The 11325-nt window shown below is 44.0% G+C and overlaps 1 pseudogene; it reads left to right on the top strand.

Annotated features, from left to right (window-relative positions):
- Positions 1 to 581: 581 nt before the first annotated feature.
- Positions 582 to 6992, top strand: LOC101843652 (annotated as a pseudogene).
- The last annotated feature ends 4333 nt before the right edge of the window (positions 6993 to 11325 follow it).

The following is an 11325-nucleotide window of genomic DNA, read 5'->3' as shown; positions in this document are numbered from 1 at the left end:
AGACAGGTGATGTCTATTATGTGCTGATCCCTCTACATGGGAACAGCTCTGAGAGTGGATGGGCCATGATAAATATTGTTGGCTGCAGAGTCCTCATAACTAGTTATTACATGCCATCCTTTCATATGGCATGGATAGAGGCTTGGCTATGTAGTACCAACAGACAAAAAGTTGAAGGACGCCTTTTATCTTCTCAAACATTGAACAGAAAATCATCTTTAGCTGGTTTGTGCACACCATGCATTCCATACTCATGCTAATGCACACATACACACACACACAAACACACGCACACACACACACACACACAGGGGTTCGAGACATGATTCAGTGTTTAAGAGCATTGGCTGCTCTTCCAGCGGGCCTGGGTTTGATTCCCAGCACCCACATGGCTGCTCACAGCTATGTGTGACTCCAGTTCCGGGGAACCTAAGACCCTCACATAGACATACAAGCAGGCAAAACACCAATGCACTTAAAATAAATAAATATGGCTATCCTGACTCCCGGATGCATAGACATCATTACGCTCCTGTCCTACACGATCGCCACCCATGCGTGTATCCATCTAATTTAAGAAAATGGAGACGAAACAACCAGAAGACACCTTCCCCAACGCTGAGACCAAAGGTGAACTTGGTAAACGTCCTGCAGAGCACAGGGAAGAGGAATGAGCCTTGAAAGATCTGGGAATGCATATGAGAGGGCTGAGCGGCACATTTTGCTTCAGAGCAGGAATGCTGGGGCAGTGGCTGGAAAAGGAGGCGCGAACACTAAAGGCTCACTGAACAGACTCCAGTGACAGTATTCTGGTCCCAAACAACAGTGGCCCCCAAGTGCATAGTGAGTATTGGGTCTGATATTAAAACGACTGCAGAGATTCTGCAGAAAATCTTGGAAGAAGTCCTGCAGATGCATTTGCCATCGCCCACTGCAACTGCCCGGCTCCTGTGCTCATCTGATGCTGCAGACTGTATTGAAAGCCCGTGCCGGTCAGAGGTCGCTGTCCAGCACAGGCCTCCAGATTTTTCCAAAGCTTGACAACATAGATGCTCCCTCCTCCCCATCAGTCCTCCTGCTCTCTGTCTACCCTCATCTGGAGACTGTCCCTGGGTCTAGAGGACTGACAATACTTGAAAGCCATCTTCTCTAAGTCTGGTTGCCTGATTTATCTTTACCACGACTCTTGGCACAGTTCCCTGCTAGAAGCCTCCCCTGCTACGCATGTGGTAACTAAGGCTTGCCGTAGGGGCTTTGCTAAAGGACCCTGCGGCCACATATGAAGCCTGGTGATAGGACTGTGCCACTTAATGCAAATTAGGGTTTGTCCCCAGGCTCCCCAGTCCTATACATTCCCTAACTCTGGAATGGAGCTGAGTTGACTCACCGAACTCATCTCCTGGAGGGCTGTCTCTGTCCTACCCACAGCCATCTGAGCCCTGTTCCCGATTTCTGCTCCCTCCGCCCTCATGGACCAATGCACCAGTGATCTGGAGGAAGAAGCTTAAATAGGAGACCTATAAAGGAAGCAACTTTGACTGGCAGTTGTGACTGTTGATTCTTCAAAGTCTGGCAGGAGGAATTATGCATATCAAAGGTGCCAAAACCAAAGAACTTGGAGAAAACACTCAGACGACGAAGCTTTTCCGGGAATGTTGTCCTCATTGCATGCACACTGTTGCTCTTGTTGGAGGAGCACCTGATAGAGCTGGAGAGTGCCTCAAGACCACCCCTGACCTTATTGTATGTGAGTGTCCCATCAAAGGGGTGTGACAAAAGCTATGTGTATGGTGGTTTTACAATGATGTTTGATGACTGCTGTGGACATCCTGTGGGTCTTCCCGTGCGTGGCTGCTGAGTATGTCCTGCGGGATTTCCAGATTTGTTGTGCCAAATTCTGAACCCCAAAATCACCAAGAGACCCATTCTGATGCAAAAGCAAAGAGTCTTTAATAATTTAACGAGTTGGGGCTGGAGAGATGACTCAGAGGTTAAGAGCACTGACTGCTCTTCCAGAGGTCTTGAGTTCAATTCCCAGCAACCACATGGTGGCTGACAACCATCTACAATTCAATCTGGTGTATATGCAATAATTTAACGAGTTAACTGCACTTACTTTGTTCCTCAGTCTGTCTGACACAGCATATGGAGCAAGAACGACCCAGGGGAACCACAAGGCAGGCAATTTATTGGGTAGAGCAAGGGGAGTGTCTAGGGGTCTGCAACAGTCCCAGGACTGGTGCACTTCCGGGCTTGGGCAACCAGTCCTGTGTTGATTGGTCAACTGGTTGCTATGGCCTATAGGCCCTCCCAGGGCCGTTGCTATGCTCTGCATGCCACTGTTAAGCCACTGTTACTGTAAAGCACATCCGGAGCCCGCCAGCTAACTGTTTTTTTTTTTTTTAAACCGGGGAATGTTGCAGGAGATTCTTGTATGCTGAGCAAGGATGCTACCAGTTTAACACCCCAAGCACAGAGTTTGCTTTTTTAATTAACTTTTAAATTTACATTAGAAACAATCTTTTTTTAGATTTTACTATCTTTCATTTGATACTGAAGAATTCATACATGTATAAAATATTTTTCTTTTTTTTAAATAGCTTGTATTACATGTCAATCCCAGTTCCCTCTCCCTCCCCTCCTCCCGCACCCCCCCACCATCCCCCACAGCTTCCCACCCTATTGCCAATTCCTTCCACATAGGGGATATCTAGAGTCTATCATTTCATTCTGGGTAGGGTCCAGGCACTTCCCTAAGAGGCCAGGCAGAGAGAGCAACCCTCTTTGTATTATGGACACACAATGTCTGTTAGTATTCGAGGGATAAACACTGATCCACTGCTCAGGACCCCATAGGTAGCCCAGGCCTCCACATTGACTCTCACATTCAGGGGGTCTGGATTGGTCCCATGCTGGCCTCCCAGCTGTCAGTCTGGGGTCCAAGAGCTCTCCCCTGTTCAGATCAGCAGTCTCTGCTGGTTTTGCCAGCCCATTCTTTGCCAATATGCTCTTCGCTCCTCTCTCTCTGTAGCTGAGTTCCTTGGGTTCTGTTCAGTATTTAACTGTGGGTGTTTGCCTCTGCTTCCATCAGTCACTGGATGAAGGCTCCAGGATGGTTATAGACATCAAGTTCACTATCAGGAATGGGCGTTCGAGGTGGTCTCTACACTATTGCTTAGCTTGCCAATTGGTGTCATCCCTTTAGATCACTAGAGGTCACAATGATGCCTGATCTGTCTTCTAACCTATGATTCCCTCTTCCCCCTATCCTACCCCCCCAGTCGACCTTCCTGTTCCTCCACGTCCTACTCTCTCTTCCACTTCTCTCCCTCTCTATTTCCCAGGTCCCCCTCCTCCCCACCCCTCGCCGTGTTCCCCATTCGTTCAGAGGATCTTGCCTCATTCTCTTCTCTTGGGTACCATGCATATCTTTTAGGTTCTTTCCTGTTTCCCAGACTCTCTGTCAGTGGAAGTGCAGATTGGCACTACCCTAATCCATGTCTAAAATCCATATATGAGTGAGTACATACCATGTTTGTCTTTTTGTGACTGGGTTACCTCACTCAGGATGGTTTCCTCCAGTGCTATCCATTTACCTGCGAATTTCAAGATTCCATTGTTTTTTTCTGCTGAGTAATACTCCATTGTGTAAATGTACCACATTTTCTCTATCCATTCTTCAGTTGAGGGGTATCTAGGTTGCTTCCAGGTTCTGGCTATTACAAATAATGCTGCTATGGACATAGTGGAGCAGATGCCCTTGTTGTATGAATTTGCCTCATTTGGGTATATGCCTAAGAGTGGAATTGGTGGGTCTTGTGGTAGATTGATTTCCATTTTCCTGAGGAATCTCCATACTGCTTTCCAAAGTGGCTGTATGAGTTGGTACTCCCACCAGCAGTGGAGGAGTGTTCCCCTCTCTCCACATCCTCTCCAGCATAAATTGTCTTCAGTGTTTTTTATTTTAACCATTCTGACAGGAGTAAGATGGTATCTCAGAGTTGTTTTGATTTGCATTTCCCTGATGGCTAAGGATGTTGACCACTTTCTTAAGTGTCTCTTGGCCATTTTAGCCTCCTCTACTGAGAATTCTCTATTTAGCTCTGTACCCCACCTTTTGATTGGACCCTTTGGTGTTTTGGAGACTTTCTTCTTGAGTTCTTTTTAAATTTTGGAGATTAGCCCTCTGTCAGATGTGGAGTCAGTGAATATCTTTTCCCATTCTGTGGACTGCCTTTTTGTCTTGTTGACTGTGTCCTTTGCCTTACAGAAGCTTTTTAGTTTCAGGAGGTCCCATTTGTTAATTGTCGATCTCAATGTCTGTGCCACTGGTGTTATGTTCAGGAAGTGGTCTCCTGTACCAACTCGTTGAAGAGTATCTCCCACTTTCTCTTCTAAAAGTTTCAGTGTGGCTGGATTTATGTTGAGATATTTGATCCATTTGGACTTAAGTTTTGTACAAGGTGATAAACATGGATCTATCTGCAGTCTTCTGCATACCAGTACCCAGTTATGCCAGCACCGTTTGTTGAAGATGCTTTCTTTTTTCCATTGTATAGTTTTAGCTTCTTTGTCAAAAATCAAGTGTTCATAGGTGTGTGGGTTAAAACCAGGGTTTTCAATTTAGTTCCATTGGTCTACCTGCCTATTTTTGTGCCAATACCAAGCTGTTTTCAGGACTATAGCTCTATAATAGAGCTTGAAATCAGGTATGGTGATGCCTTCTGAAGTTCCTTTATTGTATAGGGTTGTTTTGGCTATCCTGGGCCTTTTGTTTTTCCATATAAAGTTGATTAATGTTCTTTCCAGGTCTGTGAAGAATTGTGCCAGAATTTTGATAGGGATTGCATTGAATCTGTAGACTGCTTTTGGCAAGATTGCCATTTTTATTATGTTGATCCTACCAATCCAAGAGCATGGGAGATCTTTCCATTTTCTGGTATCCTCTTTGATTTCTTTCTTTAAAGACTCAAAGTTCTTGATATACAGGTCTTTCACTTCCTTGGTTAACATTATCCCCAGATATTTGATGCTGTTTATGGCTATTGTAAAGGGTGATGTTTCTCTGATTTCTTTCTCAGTCACTTCATTATCTGTATATAATAGGGCCACTGATATTTTTTAGTTTACCTTGTATCCTGCCACTTTGCTGAAGGTGTTTATCAGCTCTAGGAGCTCCCTTGCAGAGTTTTTCTGGTCACTTATGTAAACTATCATATCATCTGCAAATAGTGAAAGCTTGACTTCTTCTTTTCCTATTTGTATCCCCTTTATCTCCTTTTGTTGTCTTATTAGCTAGAACTTCAAGTACAATATTGAAGAGATATGGAGAGAGTGGACAGCCTTGTCTTGTTCCTGATTTTAGAGGAATTGCTTTGAGTTTCTCTCCATTTAGTTTGATGTTAGCTGTTGGTTTACTGTATATTGCTTTTATTATATTCAGGTATGTTCCTGTTATCCCTGATCTCTCTAGGACCTTTATTATAAAGGGGTGCTGGATTTTGTCAAAGGATATTTCAGCATCTAGTGAGATGATCATGTGGTTTTTCTTTCTGAGTTTGTTTATATGGTGGATTACATTGATAGATTTTCTAATGTTGAGCCATCCCTGCATTCCTGGAATGAAGCCTCCTTGATCATGGTGGATGATTTTTCTGATGTGTTCTTGAATCCGGTTTGCTAGTATTTTATTGAGTATTTTTGCATCAATGCTCATGAGGGAAATTGGTCTATAGTTTTCTTTCTTAGTTGTGTCTTTGTGTGGCTTGGGTATCAAGGTAATTGTAGCCTCCTAAAAAGAGTTTGGCAGTGAGCCTCCTGCTTCTATTGTGTGGAATACTTTGAGGAGTATTGGAGTTAGCTCTTCTTTGAATTTCTGGTAGAATTCTGCACTGAAGCCATCTGGGCCTGGGTAAAATATTTTTCTATCTGAGCAAATTCAATTGTATAGCTAAATAGAAAAAAATTCACCAAAGCAATACATTATAATTGTTCTTATGGGCCTTTTACTTACTTTTTGGTGATAGGTCAAACTTTGAATTCTAGAACCTAAATATAAAACCTTGCTCTGCTACTTGCAAGCCGTATGATCTGTAAAACTCTAGCTTCTAGAGTTAACAAGGGTTAATTATGACAAAATTCCTTAAGTGTCCTTGGTAGACAAAAATACTGCTGCCAGCTAACTTCTGATTGGTTCCTTGCCATGTGGAGGGTATCTGACCTCCCAGTGACTGGGGCAGGTCCTGCAAGGTCAGAAGACGGGAAACTCAGCAACACTGGCTGAGTCAGAGACCTACATCCTGCTGGGTCTTTTCTGCAGCCTGTCATGGCTGCTAAAGCAGGGGGCTGGGTGAGGGTCGGGTCCCTTCATCATGTGGGGAAGAGGGGGTATTGAGAGAATTCCTCCTGGCCGGGTGGGTGTCCCATGCCTCCTTCTTGAAGAGATTATGACGGTAAGAGCCCTTGTCAAGGATCTCCTCCACCTGCTTCTAGTCCAGGTGGCCTCGGTGGCAGCAGAGCTCGGAATCTTCCTGCTTCCTCTACCACCACCCGGGGTTGGGGATCTAATGGCTTACAACAGAAGAGGAAGGCCTGGAGACAAATATGATGTCATGATTGAGTTCAGTGCTGATAAAACTTGGGACTCTGCCACTGACACATGGAGTCCATCAGAACGGCAAATGGCTTATGAACCACAGGGTGGTTCTGGATATAATTATTCCTATGCTCATGGTGATCTTGGTGAACCTATTATTACTACATATGTAACGCGTCCCAAAGATTTGGGCTGGATCTATTGCTGACAAAGGTGGACATCGGGTTAAACAAATCCATCATGAGTCAGAAGCATCAATCAAAATTGATGCGCCTCTCGAGGGTCTGAAGGCAAGATCATTACCGGCAGAGGACCACAGGAGCAGACACGGAAAGCACAGTGTGTGATGCAGGGCAGTGTGAAGCAGTGTTCTAGAAAGTTTTCCAAAGACTCGTGAAGAACTGAAGGAGTCCTACATGGTCTGTTTTTGTCTTTCGTTTTCAATCTACTTCTGTTTAAAAAGCTAACATTCACCTACTTCATGCTGGGCGGGCAGGGACTAGGAGGAAAGTTATAGTCCACATGTCCCTGGCCTGTTCAGAGCGACGTGCAGAATGTAACAGCTCTTTTATAAGAAACATTTTGAAGAACCAAAAATCAAAATTAATAAAAGTTTGAAAACTTGGGCCCTGAAAAGGCAACTTCTAATGACTGAGGATGCCGTGGCTGGTGCCTGAGCCCCACTGTCAGAGAAGAAGAGGTGACTGTCCACCCCTTGTGTGAACATGCCCATGTTTGCCATTGCTGGTCATAAGGTTGTAAAGATCCCTCGGTCCAGGGGATAACTGACAGACCCTGTGACCCTGTGACCCTGCACCCTGTGCCCTGTCTTATCTTACTCAAATGTATCTTGCTTAAAATATATAGTTTCTGCCTTACTCTGTACTTTGCATGGCCTTAAGTAACCATAGAAACTCTGAAATGTGTGGCCTTCAAACTTATGGTCTGCCCTTTAAAAGCTTCTCCTTTTGACTGGTTAGCATCTCATTTCCCTGCTGTAGAGTGAGATCTAGGCTGGCCAGCTTGAAATAAAAAGAAACCTTTGTGTTTGCATCAGTGGTTGATCTGGGTCTCCGCGAACCTGGCACAACAAAATCAGCGGTCTTTTTTTCTAAGACAATTTTCCAATGGTGGCTGAATTTTTCAGCGCACCCCTAAACTAAACAGTAAGTTTGATTTTTCAGCTCTTCTGTTGGACACAAGTGCATCTCCTGGGTACAGCCAGATTCAGTCTGGGTGGTTTCTTAATGGTTAGAAAGATGTGGCTTGAGATAAATTTTCGTCTCATATCCATGCTTATAATAATGTTGGGATTTTGCTTGTTTTTGTAAATGTTTGCCCCTACTTTTCAACAGTTTTCCATGTAAGTTATGGAGACCTAAGGTGGGGAACAATACTACAAGAGTTAACCATTAAGCTAAATATATATTTTTAAGTATGTGCCAGAAGCCTGATGGGCAATGAGCTTTTTTGATCAGAATAACACTTGGTTATGGAAATGATTGATGCTGGGTAAATTGACCTAAACTGTCATCCTGCTAGTATCTTGTTAGTTGAAATATAGATAGATAGATGATTTGTGTTTTCATTGTATGCACAATAAAAGAAAAAATGCATGATTTCTCTGTTGTGTACTAAATTATGTTTATGGACGATTCCACAAAAGTATTTTAATGGAAAAAATTTCCTACAGATGTTTTGTGTGTAGTAACTTGGCATCTGTATTGATAGTTCAAAATCTGAATCTAAATAAAACTTCCATGATGCTTGTTATGATAAAGCTCGACAGGGACCTTGCATGGATTCCATGGCAGTCGAGGGCAACTGGGGAGGAGGGATAAACATGACAGACAGACAGACAGACAGACAGACAGACAGACAGACAGACAGACAGACAGAGCTAAAGTGAGAAGTTTTATCGGAAAGGGGAGTGAGGGGGAGGAAAAAAGAGGTAAAGAGACACAGAGAGAGGACAGAAAAAAAGGAGACAGGAAACGTCCTATCTTCCCCAGGGGAAGGGGGCAGGGAGTGGGAAAGAGCGGAAGTGGGCGGGGCCTTTCTTTTAAAGGGGTCCTTTGCACCCGCGTGCAGACTACACAGTCGTGGAGCCCTGGGCTGAACAGGGTACGGCTGAGTGCTTTCTGCCAGGTGACAGGGACAGTCTAGCGTAATGCCTGAATCCTGACATTGCTAGCTTTAATGTGTGCCCCACTTGAAAAGGGGTCGATTGATACTTGTAAAGTTTATTGAAGAGTTCCTCTTGTAAGGAAAGACAATACTCTTAAATTTAAAAAATAAATAAATAAAAAAATTTTTAAAATAGTTTAATATTCCTCTTCACCCCCTCTCTTCTTCCCAGGTCCCACTCCCCCCACTCCTCGCCGTGTTCCCCATCCATTCAGGGGATCTTGTCTCCATCCTCTTCTCTTGGGTACTATGCATATATGCATATCTTTTAGGTTCTTTCCTGTTTCCCAGACTCTCTATCAGTGGAAGTGCAAACTGGCACTATATTGATCCATGTCTAAAATCCATATATGAGTGAGTACATACCATGTTTGTCTTTTTGTGACTGGGTTACCTCACTCAGGATGGTTTCCTCCAGTGCTATCCATTTACCTGCGAATTTCAAGATTCCATTGTTTTTTTCTGCTGAGTAATACTCCATTGTGTAAATGTACCACATTTTCTCTATCCATTCTTCAGTTGAGGGGTATCTAGGTTGCTTCCAGGTTCTGGCTATTACAAATAATGCTGCTATGGACATAGTGGAGCAGATGCCCTTGTTGTATGAACTTGCCTCATTTGAATATATGCCTAAGAGTGGAATTGGTGGGTCTTGTGGTAGATTAATTCCCATTTTCCTGAGGAATCTCCATACTGCTTTCCAAAGTGGCTGTATGAGTCGGCATTCCCACCAGCAGTGGAGGAGTGTTCCTCTCTCTCCACATCCTCTCCAGCATAAATTGTCTTCGGTGTTTTGATTTTAGCCATTCTGACAGGAGTAAGATGGTATCTCAGAGTTGTTTTGATTTGCATTTCCCTGATGGCTAAGGATGTTGACCACTTTCTTAAGTGTCTCTTGGCCATTTTAGCCTCCTCTACTGAGAATTCTCTATTTAGCTCTGTACCCCACCTTTTGATTGGACCCTTTGGTGTTTTGGAGACTTTCTTCTTGAGTTCTTTTTAAATTTTGGAGATTAGCCCTCTGTCAGATGTGGAGTCAGTGAATATCTTTTCCCATTCTGTGGCCTGCCTTTTTGTCTTTTTGACTGTGTCCTTTGCCTTACAGAAGCTTTTTAGTTTCAGAAGGTCCCATTTGTTAATTGTCGATCTCAGTGCCTGTGCCACTGGTGTTATGTTCAGGAAGTGGTCTCCTGTACCAACTTGTTGAAGAGTATCTCCCACTTTCTCTTCTAAAAGTTTCAGTGTGGCTGGATTTATGTTGAGATCTTTGATCCATTTGGAAGAGAGTTGGTCATGGGGGAAAAGGAAGTTGAGGGGGTGGGGGTAGAATAGGGGAAAGAGGGAATCATAGGATCGAATACAGATCAGGCACCAGAGCAACCTCGAGTGATCTAAAGGGATAACACCAATTGGCAAGCTAAGCAATAGTGGAGAGATCACCTCGAACGCCCATTCCTGATAATGAACTTGATGTCTATAACCATCCGGGAGCCTTCATCCTGTGACTGATGGAAGCAGAGGCAAACACACAATTAATCATTGAACTGAACCCAAGGAACCCAGTGACAGAGAGAGAGGAGTGATGAGCAAATTGGCAAAGAATGGGCTGGCAAAACCAGCAGAGACAGCTGATCTGAACAGGGGAGAGCTCTTGGATCCCAGACTGTCAGTAGGGAGGCCAGCATGGACTGATCTGGACCCCCCCAAATGTGAGTGTCAGCGAGAAGGCCTGGGCAACCTATGGGGCCCTGAGCTGTGGATCAGTGTCTATCCCTGATATACAAACAGTCTTCGTGTGCCTATAGCACAAAGAGGGGTGCTCTCTCAGCCTGGACTCTTAGGGGAGTGCCTGGACCCTACCCAGAGTAAAATGACAGACTCTGATATCCCCTATGTGGAAGGATTTGGCAATAGGGTGGGAGGGTGGGGGGAAAGGGGAGTGCGGGAGGAGGGGAGGGAGAGGGAACTGGGATTGACATGTAAAAAAAGCTATTTAAAATAAAAAAATTGAAAAAAATAGTTTAATATTGATGGGTTTATGTTGTGGAATCTGAAAGAAGACTGCTCAGACCCACATTATGAACATAATTAGTTGTAGATCAACACCCCCCCTGTGAATCTGCTACTTCTACTCCAAAACAGACACCGGGACGAAAGATTTAAGAAATAAAATAAAAACCAAGCCGTAGTGGCTCACGCCTTTAATACCACAATTCAGGAGGCAGAGGCGGGAGATCTCTGTGAGCTCAAGACCAGCCTGGTCCACAGAGCAAGCAAGTTCCAGGACAGGCTCCAAAGCTACACAGAGAAACCCTGTCTTGAAAAACAAAAACAAAAACAAAAAATTAAATAAATAAGTAAATAAATAAAAGTCCTGAGAACAAGGAAGCGGTGTGAATTGAATTACTTCCCTTTATGTTGCCTCAGACTCTGAGATCCCATTCAGTAGCAAAATTACAGTTAGGAAGTAACAATGAAAATAAGTGTGTGGTTGGGAGTTCCTAAGACTGTTGGAAATACGTGTTTTCCCATGGTCTTGACAC

This window comes from Mesocricetus auratus, unplaced genomic scaffold (genome assembly GCF_017639785.1).
Source record: "Mesocricetus auratus isolate SY011 unplaced genomic scaffold, BCM_Maur_2.0 Super-Scaffold_100038, whole genome shotgun sequence".
NCBI lineage: Eukaryota > Metazoa > Chordata > Mammalia > Rodentia > Cricetidae > Mesocricetus > Mesocricetus auratus.
This window is presented reverse-complemented; position numbering and strand designations above follow the sequence as displayed.